The sequence below is a fragment of the Musca autumnalis genome, unplaced genomic scaffold (genome assembly GCF_047663935.1).
Source record: "Musca autumnalis isolate F117 unplaced genomic scaffold, ASM4766393v1 scaffold_4, whole genome shotgun sequence".
Lineage (NCBI taxonomy): Eukaryota > Metazoa > Arthropoda > Insecta > Diptera > Muscidae > Musca > Musca autumnalis.
The window spans coordinates 12,257,218-12,275,396 of record NW_027411977.1 but is presented as its reverse complement, the minus strand read 5'-3'; the positions used below and the strand labels follow the sequence as shown (position 1 = coordinate 12,275,396).

Sequence of the window (18,179 nt, the reverse complement as noted above, 5' to 3'; positions counted from 1 at the left end):
TTTTGTGTGGGAGGTACCCGAAAGAGTGAACCAATAGGGTCCATATTGGAACCTCATCTATGTCTGGTAGAAATGTCACGATGTGCAAAGTATGGACTAATTCGGTTACTCCCTTCAAGAGTTATCGTGAGTACAATTTTTCCGAACATTTTCGAACTTTTGTGGGGGAGGTACCTGAAGGAGTGGACCGATATGGCCCATCTTCGAACTTAAATCAAATCTGGACAAAATATTTCGATACCCAAAATTTGAACCGAATCGATTGATCCGTTCGAGAGTTATCGTGCGCACCAGCCAGCAAGACAGACGGACAGACAGACAGACGGACGGACATTGCTAGATCGACTCAAAATTGTCTGAAACGGATATCGTACAAACATACTTGGGATCTAAAACCATTATTTCGATGAGGCACATTTTTGGCCGTATCAAAGTGTAAATACCCTCTTTAGCCTAAAGGCTGAGGGTATAAATATACGAAACAAAACGTGTATCATATAATCGGCCGCGCCGGATTTTAATCCTTTCCTTACTCGTATTTTGTTTCGTATTTGGTTTGTTATAAATACAAGTATCCCTTTGTTGCCATTATGTGATTTTGGAAAAAACAATCTTCCAAATGCTAGCTGTTTTGAAGCAAATTTTGTTTGTCTGTGTGTTTTCATAACAAAAATATACAAAACAAAACGGGTATCACATAATCGACCGCGCCGGATTTTTAATCCTTTCCTTATGGTTTGAAATGGTTTGTTATAAATACTAAGTATCCCTTTGTTACCATTATTTAAATGTTTAACTTTTTTTGTTTAGTACCAAAAGGTATAGTATAGTGGTAACCCTAAACTGTCCTTTGCGAACATTATAGAAGTATGAATACAACATGTTGCCACCAAAGCAAAGAATAAGGTAAGATGTATGTTGTGGTAGCAATTATTAAATAGTTGCTAAAATATTCTCGGACGGTACGCTGCTTCGTCGCATTATGGTTTACAACCAAAATTTTCGATTAATAAAAAAAGTAATAGCCCTATGTAGTTTCTGACATTAGTGTAGTGTTTAAATTATTACACGAGTAGTTTAAATAATTTCAAAATACGATAATTATTGTCTTAATAATTAGTTGAGACATCTGATAGCCAACCGATTAATTTAACTGGTTTATCATTCAAACTATGTAAAAATAATAATGACAATAAATAAAGGGGTAACAATGGATTAATTATAACAAAAAATCGGCAAATTCCAATGATGGATATTGCAGTAAAAATGTGTTTGTATGTCGTTTTATGAGTTTACTTTAAAAAAAACTTTGAAAATTTTATATGAATATAAAATTGTTTGTTTTGTTGTGAAAATTGTTTTCAATAAAATCTAAAGGTGTTTGGGCGCGTTTAATTCTACAACCAATTGTTAAATTAATAAAAACAAGTAGAAAAGTATCAGCCTATGTGAATTTAAACTTTCATCTACGGACAGATCGAATGTATTTAGGGTCTTTTCAGAATTTTGTGGCCGTTTTTGGACAAATGTGGATGAGGATTAAAGTTCGAAAGTGTTGCGGAGGAGGTACTTAATGGAATGGACCGACTTGGTCCATTGTGGAAGTGGATCTTATTTTGGGAGTCATATCATTTCTCTAGAAATCGCGCCCATTAGTCATTTCAGTGGGTCGTCGTATAACATTTGGTTCACGGAAAACATAATATCGCTTTAAACAGGACCACAACGAACATCATCGGTATACATGTCTAAAGGATCTTCCAACAGACTCTAAACTGCACTTAAACAAAAATGCTGAACTTTTGTGGGGCAGGTACCCTAAGGAGAGGACCGATATGGGCAATTTTAGAGATCCAAAGTTTGGACCAAATTGGTTGCCCCTTTCAAGAGATATCGTGCATACCATTTTAGTGATTTTTTTAAATATTGGGGAGAAGTACCGGAAGTTGTGGACCGGTATTGCCCATCTTGGAACTGAAACTAAGTTTGGAAAAATATGACGAAGGCCAAATTTTGGACCAAATCGGTTTATCAGTTCAAGTGTTATCGTGCTCTCCAGCCACTGCATATGGTTTTTTTTAGACCTTTCGGGCTGTTTTCTCAAGAAGTAGGGATTTACCCCTGGAAAAAAATTTTGCCGTCGTAATAGAGGAAGCGAATGGATGTTGCTTCAACACAACTTAAAGTGATTCGAGAGCTGGGCCCTATTCCACGAAACAACTTATCGCTTTTCATTTTGCACTTTTCAAAAAGTAGTCATTATGAAAAGTGATAATTTTTTTTGTTCCACAAAATTTCTTTTCAATTTCCCATGCACTTAGCAAATTTGTCTATTGTTGTTGTGCTCCCTTGCTTAATTTTTCCGCCATCTTGGTAAGTCTCTCAGTTCTCTTGCAAAGTGTGAATGCTATTTGTTCCACAGAACATTTTATCATCTTTGCATTATTTTTTACTCGGCAATAATAAATGAGACATCTAAAATTGAGACGAGAGAAAAAAATGAAAAGAAACTGATATTATTAAAAGTGAGTAATGCAAAAAAAATAAAACAAAATAAAGTACAATAAAATAAAGTAAAATGAAATAAAATGAAATAAAAAAAATAAAATAAAATAAAATAAAATAAAATAAAATAAAATAAAATAAAATAAAATAAAATAAAATAAAATAAAATAAAATAAAATAAAATAAGACAAATTAAAATAAAATAAAGTAAAATTAAATTAATATAAAAAAGTAAAATAAGATCAAAATAAATCAAATGAAGTAAAATAAAATAAAAAATAAAAAAAAAATAAATAAATATAAAACAATATAAAATGAAGTGAAATAAAATAAAATTAAGTGAAATAAATTAAAATGAATTGAAATAAAATAAAGTAAAAAAATAAATAAATAAAATAAAGTGGAACAAAATAAAATGAAGTGAATTAAAAATAAAATAAAATACAATAAAATAAAATAAAATAAAATAAAATAAAATAAAATAAAATAAAATAAAATAAAATAAAATGAAATAAAATAAAGCGAAATAAAACAAGTAAAAAAGTGTTAACTTCGGCAGCGCCACTATGAGCTAACATAGAGTAACTAGTTTTCTTTCTCCACAAGGCACAATGTTCCCAAATCCAAATTTTCTGGCCAAAACTATTTCAACGTCCATTTTGTATTGAAATTAATTATTATTTATAATAAATGTGTACAAACAGCAATTCTTACGTTTTATCGACCAACATGACCAAGAACTGCCAAAATTTGTTGAACAGGGTGGTCCCGTTGTGTGGGGTCTAAACCAAAACATTGACCTATGTTAATAATTTTTGGTACGAAGGATTCATATTTTCCAAGAGGTCAAAATACCAAATTTCAGCCGAATCGGTCATAAAGTGTCGCTAAAATCCACAAAATATCTAAAATCGGACGGTACTTTTATGTGGGGGCTATGACAAAAAATGGACCAATTTTCAAAAAAATTGTACATACTTGTTTTCTACACTCTGAAACACTTAAATATGAATTTTAAGGAAAATCGGTTGATATATGTGGGTATTACCGTTATATTTCAATTGGATACTACGTACAGTCACAACAGGTATTTACAAAAAATTCTCCCATCTTAAAATAGAAAAATCCACTTTATTTTAACTGTGGCAAATTTAAGCACGATTTGACTTCTGAATTTATTAGTACAGACCCCTGCTATCTTTCAAATTCGATTTGGAGGTGGACATATCTGGATATTTTTTTAAAAGTTTAAGTATATTTAAAAAATATTTGTAAAAAATAATTTTTAATATATATAAAAACATTGATTTTATTACGCTAATTTTACAAATTTCATCGTTCTTTTTGTAAATATTATGAAAGTACTCATTAACAGCTTCCCGATTCATAATAACTTTGGTCTCACTTCTGTATATTTATGCAGCGACGCAATACAACAAAAATTGTATATTTTACGGCACAATGTCTGTTTTATTATACCCTATACCACAATGTGGAAAAGGGTATTATAAGTTTGTTTTGGTAAAAATTCATGTAACACCGCGAAATATTCGTCGGAGACCCCCAATGTGGTATACCAATCTTCATATCTCGACGAGATAAAGCGATTTTGAGATGTGTGTCCGTCCGTCAGTCCGTCCGTCCGTCCGTCTGTCCATTATAAATTGTAAACACGCTCCAGGCCGCAATTATGGACCGATCGTCACGAAATTTTGTATGGAGGTCGGGTTCAGATCAGAATAGATCCCTATTCTTATTGGTGATGATCGTAAAATATTTAGCGGGTGAAATGGACCAAAAACATAATATTTATCCAATTTTCTAGCGGCTGTGTAGGTCTCAATAATAGTCCGATCAACGCGTAATTTTAAATAAGGTAAGAGTATATCACAAAGGAGAAGCTTGCAATTTGAGATGGCGATCGGATAATATTTAGAGGGTTAAATGGACCAAAACTTTTGTGTGAAAATTGTGAAAATTTTTAATATAGAGCTTATATCTTAATTCCTGGAAGTGACATTCCGGACAAGTGAGATATACTTCAAAGTGGAACGCTTGACCTTTCAATTGATGCCAATTATGTTGGTGTGCATGATCAGATAACAGAGTTACAGTCTAATATATTCCGTTATTTGTTTGTAGTGTAATAATAAACTCGCTAGAAGTCGCAAGTATACATCAATAGTCACCAAATTTTGCACCGGTTAAGAGTATAGGTCTAAAAAGATGCCTACAATTTTGAATGATGATCTGACATTCTTTAGCGGGTGAAATGGACCATTACTTTTGTATGAAAAATATAAAATTTTATTTATGGTCGATATTTTAATTCCTTGAGGACATATATATTTCGCAAAGTAGCCTACATATGGGAAAAAACTACTGACCTTTCCTCTGATGTAAATTGCAATAAAGTATTTGCTAGATAACGGGCCTACTGCCTAATATATAATTGGTTCTATGTAGAGAACCACATTTTTATCCCATGCTACATATTGTTTCTCCAAAAGTTTATGTAACACCACGAAATATTTGTCCTAGACCTCTTATTTGGTATGCCAAAATTCATATCTCGACGAGATAAAGCGATTTAGCGATGTGTGTCCGTCCATTGAAAATTGTAAACAAGCTTAAGGCCGCAATTATGGACCGATTGTAACGAATTTTTTAAGGAGGTTGGGTTCGGGCCAGAATAGAAATGATTAGTTTTGCTGATGACCGTGAAATGTTCAGGGAATGAAATGGACCAAAAACAAAATTTTAACCAATTTTGTAGCGGCTCTATAGGCCAAAATAATAACCCGCAAAATTTTAAACAAAGTTTGAGTTTATGATGAAGAAGAAGCGTACAAACCAACGTGAACTTTTTTCTGAAATTGGTAAAAACTTCAATAACGTAGCGGTTAAACAATGGAGGTAGTAGTACTACATAAGTGGGTTTCATTACATTTTAGTTTGTGTGAACTAAATTTTCCTTTCCTGCTAAAAAAATGTCTTTGTCATGCTAGATAACTTTTTGGTTTTGGTCATAAGTATTATACAATTCATCTCTGATATTTGATAATTAAATTTTCACAATCATTGAAAAGAAGTTCCGTGGAGAGCGATTGTCCAGGGATAGTGGTATAGGGTATCCCATGGTCGGCTCCGTCCGACTATAGACTTTTCTTACTTGTTTTTGCATAAAAAAGTGTCAACTTTGGTACTGCGCCAATCAACGAATACTAACGTTATTTACAAAAACTAATTATTTTCAGACGACTTGATGTGTTTTTTATTATTCTGTGCAAAAAAATATTAAAATTTAGAAACTTCAAAAATAGGGTTTTGGCCAAAAATTTCCTGATTGAAACCTATGGGCAAGGTGGAGAAGTTATTTGTGAAATTATAACTAATTAGTTCAGAAAATGTATCTAAAAACCTTAAAATAGCTGAAATTGGACGGTACTGCTATGTATATGGGGGTATAAGAAAACGTGCAGGTATGTCCATAATTTTTGGTGGAGACGTTTCTTGGTGATTGACTGAATTATACCTAATTCGGCTTAAAAATGTAGCTAATAACCCCAAAATAGCTGAAATCGGGCGGTATATGGGGGCTATAACAAAAGGTGGACCTATGTCGGTATGCTTTGGAGGAGAAGTTTCTCGTCACTAGGAAACCTAAACGCCAAATTATAACTAATTCGTTCTGAAAATTTAAAATATATGTATATACCTTATAGGGTCGCATGATTATTTCGATGAGTTACAAACGAAATGACAAAACTAATATACCCTCCATATTATGGTGGAGGGTATAATAATAAATAAAAATAGTCTCTCAAATAGAGTTTAGTCTAAGTGTAAAATCGAGAAACATCGATTTGTGAGGTTGTTCGCAGGGTGGAATTACGGGTGAGAGTGAGAGTTCGAAGTAGGATGGTTGATTCAGAGGGGGTGGTTCTGAGGGCGGAAGTCGGTAAAATCCTTACAATTTCTTGTCATAACCGTGTATTAACTATTTCCGAACAAAATCTCCCGTCGCAACGTTTTTAAAACTTTAGTTGCTTTAACAATGTACATTGGCAAAGAGAACGTTTACCTCGCAAATTTAAGGCAAACTTATCAAAATTTGATCTGCAAAATCAAAATGCAGAGTTTTCTGTGGAACAAAAGAGCACATTAGCAGAAAGAACGTTTGTGGAACAGAAATCAAAAAGAAAGCTAAATTTTTTTGAAAACTAAGCAAATTCACTTTATTATTAGCAACTTATCACTTATCTAAAAAAAGGGTTATGTGGAACGCCCACATGTGAGAATTGTCAAAAATATTGCTAAGTGCAAAATGAAAAGTTGATAAGTTTGTGTGGGAGATACCCGAGGGAGTGGACAAATATACTCCACATTCGAACCTGATGTATATCTGGTATATAATAGGATGTGTAAAGTATGGACCAAATCGGTCACTCCCATCAAGAGTTATCATGCACAAAATTTTTCCGAACATTTTCAAACCTTTGTGGTGGGGAGGAGTAGACCGATATAATCGAACTAAAACTATGTTTGGACAAACTATTACGAAGGCCAAATTTTGGACTGAATCGTTTGAGAGTGATCGTGCCCACCAGCCACTAGACACGGTGTCATAGGGGTTTTTGCACCATTCAGCCTATTTTCTCAGGAAGTATAGACTTGCCCCTGATGAAACTCGTATAGGGAACAGTGAATACAAGTTGTTACAATAAAAATCAAAGCGATTCGAGAGCAGGACTTAAACTGAACATTTCCGAAATTTTGTGTGGGATGTACCCGAAGGAGTGGACCGATTGAGTCCATATTAGAACCTGATCCAAGTCTGGAAGAAATTTCGGATGCGCAAAGTATGGATCAAATCAGTTAGTTTTAGACCCCAAGTATGTTTGGACGAAATCCTTTTCAGACAATTTGGAGCAGTGTTGGCTCGAATATGGCCTATATCTGTCCACTCATTCGGGTAGCTTCAAAAAAAAAATCGGAAAAAGTGATGTTTATTTCCATCAGGTTGTCCTTGCAGTCCCCTTTACGACGTTACAGTTTTTTCTGCGGCAAGACCATACTTCCTGAGATAACGGCTAAAAAGCTGCAAGAAACCCTGACGGCATCAACTAAAATGACAAATTCGACAGAAAAATCTCGCAGGAAGTTTCAGATTGAACCAAACTTTGCACATCGTATAATTCCATCTAGTCATGTATCAGGTTGGAATATGGACTATATCGTCCTTCGGGTACCTCCAACAGAAAATTTGCGAAAAGTGCAGTTTGAGGACTCGTCTCCGATCAGAAGTTTGTTTACAATGGTACAATTCTTTTCAGGAGTAATTCCATACTTCCTGAGATAATGGCCTATAAAACCCTGGCGGCACATACTAGAATAGAGAAAGAAAACTATCAAACTTTTTTAAAAATTTCTTCCAAACTTAGTTTTTCTTAATTTAATATTTCGAGTTCTCTATGCATCAGAAGTTTGGTATATGTCAATTTTGAATATACGACATAATTATTGTGTTTGCCGCTTTTTTTAGTTAGAGGTTGAGGGTGGGTTTATATCCGCCATACTTGTTTTCTCATAATTCCGGTTTATTTTGATTTTTAATGAGTAAAATATTCAGGTTACATTTCCGACAAATCTCTGAATATTTGTGGCTACAATTAACAAAATTAAATTTTTAACATTACATTTTGTTCAATATGTAACAAAGGTCTCGTCGTCTCACCAACGCATTAACACAACAACAACAAACCACAACACAACCCCCAACACCGTCTCACCATCACATTGAGACTATATCCCCAGCAAACCACAAGACACACACACACACTATAACCACATACCTCAACCACTGTTGGTCCAATTGTTGTTAGTTAATTGACAAACCAAACAACCACAGTGCGTTTGGTGTCGAAAAGTTCGCATCTGCAACTTTTTAATTTCTTTAATATAAAGACAACAATCTCAGCCTAGTGCTGATAGACTCAACATTTATGTACATATGGATCGTATTGTTCTGCTATGCTCACAAGACGATAACAACTACAGTGAAAATCATTAGAAGAAACGGTAAATTACAATAATACAAAATAAATAATATTAATTAATTAAAAGCAGCAAAATTTGGCTCTGCTTTGACTGGTGGGGGTATGTGGTGGTCAATAAAAACAAAAACAAATCGCCAAAATTGTTTTTTTTTCAATCTCTCAGAAAAAAACAGTATTTTTTTGTTTTATGAAAGGCATTCACGAAATGCAGAAATTTGAACCTTGGCAAGACTTTATGAACACTGGAATGCAGTAATTATTTTTTCTGTGTAGTACAGATAATAATTTTTTTTTGAAATCAGCTTATAAGCTGTGGAAAGCAGAAATGAAATAAATGAGTAATAAGTAAAAAAGCAAAGACGTATAGAAACTAAGAGGGAAACACATGCATTTTCCAAAAATATGTGATAATAGTTCCACATTTTTGTTACAGATGGCTAAACAATTTACTGGAATAGATAACAGCAATGTTAATCGATTTTGTTTCCCATTTGTTCCCCATAGAAAACATAAACGTCGTGTTTTGTGGCTAAAATTTGTTTCTTTACTTTTATTTGTTTTTTTATACCCTCAGCCTTTAGGCTAGAAAGGGTATACATAGGTATCACAAATATTGTCAATTATTTCATATTCCATTTCAAAAAAAAGGTTGAATTTTTTTCGCGCTACATCAAAGATTTTTGGTACATAGGTTAAGAATAAATTCCCCAGAACGAATACGCTCGCGAGCCAATTTTTGGTAGTTGCGGACAAAAGTTATGGCGGTTTTATTTTATTTATTTATTTATTTATTTATATTTCATCTACCGAGCTTGACTCTTACAGATTACATACAATTATTAGTAACTAGTTATATATCATTAACAATTTCTATAATATCTTTCTTTAACCTATTCTTATTAACATTAATATCAATTAAATTGGCAACATTACTAAACAATCGTAAACATCGAGTTAATGGCTCATTCATTCCATAGTTTGTTCTATGAAATTGTATTGAAAATAAATGTTGTTCTCTCAAGTTTCTAGGGGGAACATAGAAGGGCAGAAGACATAATAATTCGGGAGAGTCAATATTCGAATCCAATATATCCTTTATAAAAACTACACCTTGCATTTTCCTACGATGGCTTTTAAGAAAAAATATTATAAAAATGCTAATTTTTTGAATGAGCACAATTGTTACCATAAACTTCTCTCGAAGTAACTTCATCGAGTAGATTGCATATTACATGTAAAATGTTATTCAGAATTCGCGGAATGTACATAAAACGTATAAATAATTATGTATTGGATCCGGAACGTAAAAAACTAAAATGTGCAATCAAGTACGAGGAAGTCGAATGACCCGAAAAATATGATTTTTAGAAAAATGTTAGCACAAAATGTCCGCATTTGGATGCAGATTTCTATGAAGCTGTGTCGACTACATTCACGACACATATATCTAATAACTCAGAATCTCGAGTTCTATAATCCTTTATATGCTTTTTTGAAAAAAACCTGTTTGCGTAATGAAATTAGAAGAGAAATTCAAAAAAAACTGTAAATCTGGCTTCAAAATGTCAGCATCATTTAATGGTAGAAGCAGATGAAATTTTGAAAATTAATACATTAGTGAGATGATCCTTATTTAGTTTGCTTCTACTTTTACTATGACAGAAAACTCGTGGAAAATGTGGTTTAATGACAAATCGAGAGAAAAGAAAAAAAGAAAAGTTGGCTTCAACCCATTTTTACCAATTTTTTAACATAAATATAGTCACAGCTTCCACGCAAATTACAGTGTGAGACATTTTTAAGGTGATCTTGTGCAGACAATTCGAACTGAGGATTTTTTGAAAGTACAGACCCAAACGACAAGAAACCCTAGTTGGGTTTTGTCAGATCCAGCTCGGATTTTATGGCCCCATAAATATTGAGTTTTTAAAGAAATTCGGGGCTATATTTCTGAAACCAATGCGAATCTTCTTCTGACCTCTGAAGCAAATTGGTAGATAAGGACAAGAATAAAATACCTGGGGAAATAATGAACTCGATAAACTACACTTATTGCCTCAAATTTCAAAATATATGCAAAAATTCCACAATTTTCAAACATTTCGCACCGTATCTCCAAAACCGTTAATATTTTCTGAATATTTTCTGTTGGAAAAATATTCCCTGCCTCTTTGCCGTTGTTTTCAGTACATTTATCAACGACGATTTAATAAAAATGTCAATAATGTAGTGAAATCCGAAATGAGAGAATAAACTGTTGGTGTGAACTGTGTTTGAAATACGTGATGTAAATGATATGATGCAAAATACCGCTGAAACAACATGAAGTAAGCATTTTAGAGTTTCAGAATGTTCTGAAGAATTGCTGAGATATTTATTTGGAATATTTTTGCAGACGGTTATTGGTTCAACTCCCAGTAGTTTAGCTGACACTGACCAGAATTTCAGCAATTATATAAAATTTTCTATATTTGATAGATTTTGATGCCCTAGATCGAGTTTTTCTTATGCGGTTTTATAAGTTCTACTCGTTTAGGGCTACAATATTGCCAAAGACAGCAAGGCCAAATTCCTATTCGTTTCTGAGATAAAAGCCTGATAAATGCAAAAAAGTGTAGATTTAGCCCGGTTTAGATGAGGCCATAAAATCCGAACTGGATCTGACAGGACAAAACCCTACTAGGGTTTTTGTAGTCTAAATATGTACTTTCAAAAAATGCATACTAGAAGTTGTTTGCATTTTCAGTGTTGCATAGTGTAACTAGTTATTCTATGGCCACCAGAAGTTGAATATAAAAACCTAAAAAATTTAAGCTACAGGCTTATCGCTCATTTACTCAAAGATTGGCGTAACTCAAAAAATGTGTTTTCTGAGTTAGCAATTTATATTTTTTATACGACTTCTATTTTATCTTGTGTCAAATTTTCATGCACATATCTCTGAAACCCAACGAGTTACACCTCATTTACTACGAGTTTGGCATAATTCAACAAACACGTTTTTTTATGTTTATGAAGTACTAAAACACTTCAGATCATGCTTGATCTTGCACAGAAATTTAGCAGTGATATCTGGCTAGCTGTTTACAGAATATGTCCTTCTGTCTGTCCGGCTGGATGGAGCACACAATAACTCTCGAACGGATAAACCGATTCGGGTCAAATTTTGGCTTTCGTAATATTTTACCTAAACTTAGTTTAAGTTCGAAGATAGGCTATATCGGTCCACTCCTTCCGGTACCTCCCCCACAAAAGTTCGAAAATGTTCGGAAAATTTGTGCGCACGATAACTCTTGAAGGGAGTAACCGATTTGGTCCGCACTTTGCACATATTGAAATGTGTACCAGACTTAGATAAGGTTTCAATATGGACTCAAACGGTCCACTCCTTCGGGTACCTCCCACACTAAATTTCGGAAAAGTTCAGTTTAGGGCCATCTCTCGAATCGCTTTGATTTTTGTTTTAGCAACTTGTATTCACTGCCCCCCATACGACGGTATAAGTTTCATTAGGGGCAAGTCCATACTTCCTGAGAAAATAGCATGAAAGTTGCAAAAAACCCCAATGACACCGCGTGAGGTGGTTGGAGCGCAAGATAACTCTAGAACGGATCTGCCGATTCGGTCCAACATTTGGCCTTAGTAATATTTTGTTCAAACATAGTTTAAGTTCGAAGATAAGCCATATCGGTCCACTCCTTCAGGTACCTCCCCCACAAAAGTTCAAAAATGTTCGGAAAAATTGTTCGTACGGTAACTCTTGAAGGGAGTGACCGAATTGGTCCATACTTTACACATCCTAATATATCTACCAGATATAGATCAGGTTCAAACATGGACTATATTTGTCCACTCCATCCGGTACCTCCCACACAAAATTTCGGATAAGTTCACTTTAAGACCTGATATCGAATCACATTGGTTTTTGTTGAATCAACTTGCACTCGCTGCCTCAATTTCGATGGTAAAAGTTTTTTGTTAGGGGCAAGTCCATACTTCTTGAGCAAACAGCCCGAAGAGTGTTAAAACCCCCTATGGCACCATATATTGTGGCTAGAGATCCACTTCCATAACGGTCAATGTCGATCCATTCCTTTTAGTATCTCCTCCCCAAAACTTTTGATCCTTAATCCTAATCAACATTTTTGTCGGTTCGAACGCCCAAAATTTTTAAAGCCCCCTAAATACGTACGTATTTTGGGAATTTTTTTTTTCAATATACACAGGCTGAGTGTATATCTCTATATGTATATTTTTATACCATTCTTTTTATTATTAAACTATGCAAAAACAACAAGTAAGAACGGCGTTAAGTTTGGCCGGGCCGAACTTGTGTTGAAGTAAAATGGAATAATTAGTTTCCTTTCGTGTATGAAGAAGACTTAATAGCTCTGTTCCTTTACGTGCAAGAATCTTCAAGTTTTACCACTTTTTACTCGAAAAGCGTTCCTTTACTTAAGACACAATACAATTCATATGAGAACAGTTTACAATTTTTACTACTTTTGCCGGTTTTACCATTTTCAAAAGTAAAGGAACAGGCCAAATAATAAGTTTCAGCAATTTCGGTAAAACAATGTGAGGCACCGTTCTATGGGGGCTATTTCAAAACGTCGATCTATACCGACAAATTTCTGACAGAAAGTTTTTAGACTCAAAGAAGACTAAATACTAAATTTCCTATATTTCGATAGGAGAATGTGGTTAAAACTTAAAAAATACGGAAATCAAAAAGTACGCTTCTATGGGGATATAGGAAGACGTGGACTTATACTGACAACACTCTTCTGGAATATTTTATAACTCTTGGAAGACTAAATAACGAATTTCAGCCATTTCGGGGACGTCACAATCTTCAGTATTACGAAAATCGGGAGGTACCGTTCTAAGGGGGCTATATCGAAACGTGGACCTATACCGACGAATTTTAGTCGAAAATGTTTTATATCACATTGAAGACTAAATACTAAACTTCAGCCATTTTGCCACAATGTTCAAAATAACGAAAGTCGGGAGGTACCGTTCTATGGGGGCTATAGTAAGGCATGGACCGATACCGACAAAGTTCTGGACGAAAGTTTTATACACCTAAAGAAGACTACGTACCAAATTTCTGCCATTTTGGTAGGATATTGAAGCTAAACTCTTAAAAATACCGAAAATCGGGAGGTACCGTTCTATGGGGGCTATATGAAGGCGTAGACCGATACCGACAAAATTCTGGTGGAAAGTCACAATCTTCAGTATTACGAAAATCGGGAGGTACCGTTCTAAGGGGCTATATCGAAACGTGGACCTATACCGACGAATTTTAGTCGGAAATGGGGCAATATGAAAACGTGGACCTGAACAGATAAATTTCTGGCGAACAGTTTTATATCACATTGAAGACTAAATACCAAATTTCAGCCATTTTGCCACAACGTTCAAAATACCGAAAGTCGGGAGGTACCGTTCTATGGGGGCTATAGTAAGGCATGGACCGATACCGACAAAGTTCTGGGGGAAAGTTTTATACCCCTAAAGAATGCTACGTACCAAATTTCAGCCATTTTGGTAGGATAATAAAGCTAAAACCCTAAAAATACTGAAAATCGGGAGGTACAGTTCTATGCGGGCTATATCAAAAATTGGACCGATATATACCATGTCCAATACCAACCATCCTGCAAGTAATAAAAACTTCTGTACCAAATATTGACTCTCTATCTTTAAAATTTCGAGCTGTATATTGATTTTAACAGACAGACGGACGGACGGACATGGTTAAATCGACATACAATTTTATGCTGATCAATAATATGTATACTTTATAGGGTCTCCGACGAATATTTCGATGTGTTACAAACGGAATGACAAATTTAATTATACCCTTCATATGGTGGAGGGTATAAAAATTTTAAATTGTCAAATATTTTATGTAAAATTCAAAATTTTCTTTATTTTGTTGAATTTTGCAGGTTTTAACTCAAAGCGAAAAAATCGATGTCGGATTTTTAGGCGGCATCACCCAAAATATATTTAGTTCGGTTAGATTTTAATATTTTTAAAATTTGAACACAATTGGAATATTGGAATACGTGCCCCTGGGCTTCGAAATTATGAATATCCCGATTTTTTTGGCTATTTGGCGATTTCGGCAATCCATATCTCTGGAACAGTTCAAGCTATTTCTCCGTATTGTACACTAAATAAAAGGCCATTCTGTTCTCAACATTTTTTGCTGAACAATATCAATTTTTTGGGAATGAAATCAAAAGTCTTTTACATTTTGTTCTTATTTAAATTTATTCAATGTACTGACATAATGTGGTTTTGGAGCCATCTGGGTACTAATTGGTGATGAACTCGACTCCTTGCTTTATTATGTCATTCACAAAAAGGGGCAACCCTTCTTGTAATTGATGTTGTGTGGCCTAGTTGCAGGATCTTTTTCAAGAAATTCGGAGTTAATATTTAATCTATTGAATAACAAGTAAGTTTCACTTGTAATTAAGCCTGGTAGAACTTTTTCTAGGAATTTCGGCAGTTGTTCGTTTGTTAGTTTGGTTTGAATATTTCTGGTGAAATTTCCATCTTTTTCTGCTGGCTTTGTTAAGATTTTTGTCGCATTTGGCTCTTTACGGTGGTTTGCACTATCAGATCAAGCAAAGCCAGGCCAATAAGTTCAGGACTAAGATACCACAGATGATTTATTATTTTTCTATTTCCTTTATCTGATATTTGTTTGTGAATGCCTTTCGCATTTCAATAAATCTTCAATGCGGTTTAGGTCTTGTATTGGACTTAAAAACATATTTCTGAATATCGTTTTCACTATTTTTTGTATTAAACTCAATTGATTGTCTATATTCCTTTTCAACCTATTGATAATGTTTATCCAATATTTTCTATATTATATCTATATAAACATTATCTTCTTCAATATACGTTTTGTAAAATCAATAACCCAAACTCTTATTTATAACACCCTGTTGTTGTCGTCTGGGATACTAAATAAATAAATAAAATAAAAAATATGATTTCCCTACAATAATAATAAAAGACTTGATAAAACATGTTGAAAACAAAAATACAGATAAAACCATAACAAAGGTTGAAAAAACATACAAAAGATCAACGTACATTCCCGGATTCTCCGAAAGATTTGCCGCTTTCAACATTTACAATAAGGATAAATACCAACTGGCCTTTAAAAGCAACAACAACTTTTTCAACAGAACGAAATCAAAAATTGCACACGAAGACAAATCTAATGTTGTATATGATGTCAAATGCAATGGTGACGGGTCCAACATATGTCAGAAGACATATGTGAGGCTTCTTGTTGTTCAAGAGATTAAACATTAACTCCAAATTTCCAGGAGGCGTAACGGATGGTAAACAACATGAAAGTTGTGAACGACATAGCAGAGTGAGGAAACGAGCTCATCACAGATTACAACCAATTAATTACGAAGGTTAAACAAATAAAACAATGCGTACTCCAAGTAGTCATCTGTAACCAGGTAGCTCCAAAACCACATGATGTCAGACAAACAAATTTAAATAAGAATAAAATGTAAAAGACATTTATTTTCATTCCTAAAATTGATTTTCGCCCTAAGGCGTACCTACTCACAGAAAAAAACTGCCTCTCTAACATATGTCCCAAACAAAGGACGAACATTGTTTTAGTTGTTCGTCCTTTGTTTGGGACATATGTTAGAGAGGCAATTTTTTTCTGTGAGTGGGTACGCCTTAGGGCGAAAATCAATTTTAGCCAGCTGTAACCAGATAGCTCCAAAACCACATCATGTCAGACATATGAACAAATTTAAATAAGAATAAAATGTAACAGAAATTTGTTTTCATTCCAACAATTGATATTCGCCCTAAAGCGTACCTAGTCACGTTTTTCGGGACATTGGCTTTATTATCTCGAATTCAGTAATTTTGTATTTATTTCTGAGTATTTTGTTTTTGAACATAAAATGAACAGAATAACCTTAGTTAATGCATAATACGGGCAATAAACGGCTTTAACCGTTGCAGAGATATGAGTCGCCGTAATCGCCAAATAGCCAAAAAATCGAGATTTTAATAACTTCGAAGCCCCAATAGCACGTGTTAACATATTCAAATTCTGTTCAAATTTTGTCAATATTAAAATCTAACAAAACTAAACAGTTTAGGCGCCACCCCCGCCTAAAAAATCTGACATCGATTTGTTCCCTATGAGTTAAAACCAGCCTAATGCTACAAATTAAGACAAAGAAAATTTTGAATTTTACATAAAATGATTGATATTTTATCAAATTTTATTTTTGAATAGTTTAATAATAAACAAGTAAGAACGGTTTTAAGTTCGGTCGGTTCGAACTTGTTATACCCTCCACCAAGAGTTGTATTTAAGTAAAATGGAACAATTAGTTACCTTTCGTTTATGAAAAAGACTTAATACCAAATTTTAGCAATTTCGGTAAAACAATGTCTTTAACATCCAAAATACCGAAATTTGTAACGTACCGTTCTATGTGGGCTATATCAAACCGTCAATCTATATCGACAAATTTCTGGCGTAAAGTTTTAAGTCTCAAAGAAGACAAAATACCAAATTTCTGATATTTCAGTAGGATAAAAGTCGCGTAAATCAAAGTTACGCTTCTATGGGTGATACAGGAAGACCCACTATAATTCTTTTCTGGAACATTTTATAACCCTATGAAAGACTAAATAACAAATTTCAGTCATTTCGGTGGTATATTGACGTCACATCTTTCAGAATTACGAAAAATCGTGAGGTACTGTTATATGGGGGCTAAATCGAAACGTGGGCCTATACCGACGAAATTCAGTCGGAAAGGGTTTTACTTCTCACGTAGATTAAATGCCAAATCCCAGCCATTTCGGTGGGTTGTTGTGGCCACCACCTTCAAAATACCGAAAATCGAGAAGTACCGTTCTATTGGCGCTATATGAATGTATGGACCTATACCGGCAAGTATTATATATATGAAAATTGTATACCTGAAATGAGGACTAAATACCGAATTTCAGCATTTTCGGAGGAATAATGAGGCCACAGCCTTCAAAATACCGGAAATCGGTAGGTACCGTTCTATGGGGGCTATATGAAGGCGTGAACCCATACAAACAAAATTCTGGGGAAAAGTTTTATATCCCCAACGAAGACTAAATACTGAATTTCAGCCACTTCGGATGAATATTGAGGCCACCACTTTCAAAATACCGAAATACCAAAATACTCTTCTATGGGGGCTGTACGAAGGCATGGACCAATACCAACAAATTTAGAGAGGAAAGTTGAATACTCCCAACGAAGACTAAATACCAAGTTTCAGCCATTTCAATGGATTATTGTGGCCATAATCGTCAAAATACCGAAAATCGGTAGGTACCGTACTGTGGGGGCTATATGAAGGCGTGGACCTGTGCCGACAACTTTCTGGGGGAAAGTTTGGTACCCCCAACGAATACTAACTACCAAATTTCAGCTATTTCGAAGGAATATTGATCAAAACCTTCAAAATACCGAAAATCTGGAGGTACCGTTCTATGGGGGCTATATGAAGGCGTGGACCCATAACAACAAATTTCTGGGGGAAGTTTTAA

At 34.3% G+C, this 18,179-nt stretch overlaps 1 protein-coding gene across 6 annotated transcripts in view; it reads left to right on the top strand.

The window, feature by feature from the left end:
* The window catches only part of Lkr (Leucokinin receptor), a 229,211-nt gene that overhangs the window by 92,495 nt on the left and 118,537 nt on the right, over positions 1–18,179 (top strand). Inside the window, exon 1 of one of the 6 annotated variants that reach the window (XM_073987764.1) lies at positions 940–1,274. The exons of 4 other annotated variants lie outside the window; for them this stretch is intronic. The gene's annotated coding sequence lies outside the window, so the exon portion shown is untranslated. Of the gene's footprint in view, positions 1–939; positions 1,275–18,179 lie in introns of those variants that run through there. One more of the 6 variants, XM_073987765.1, reaches the window with a different exon arrangement.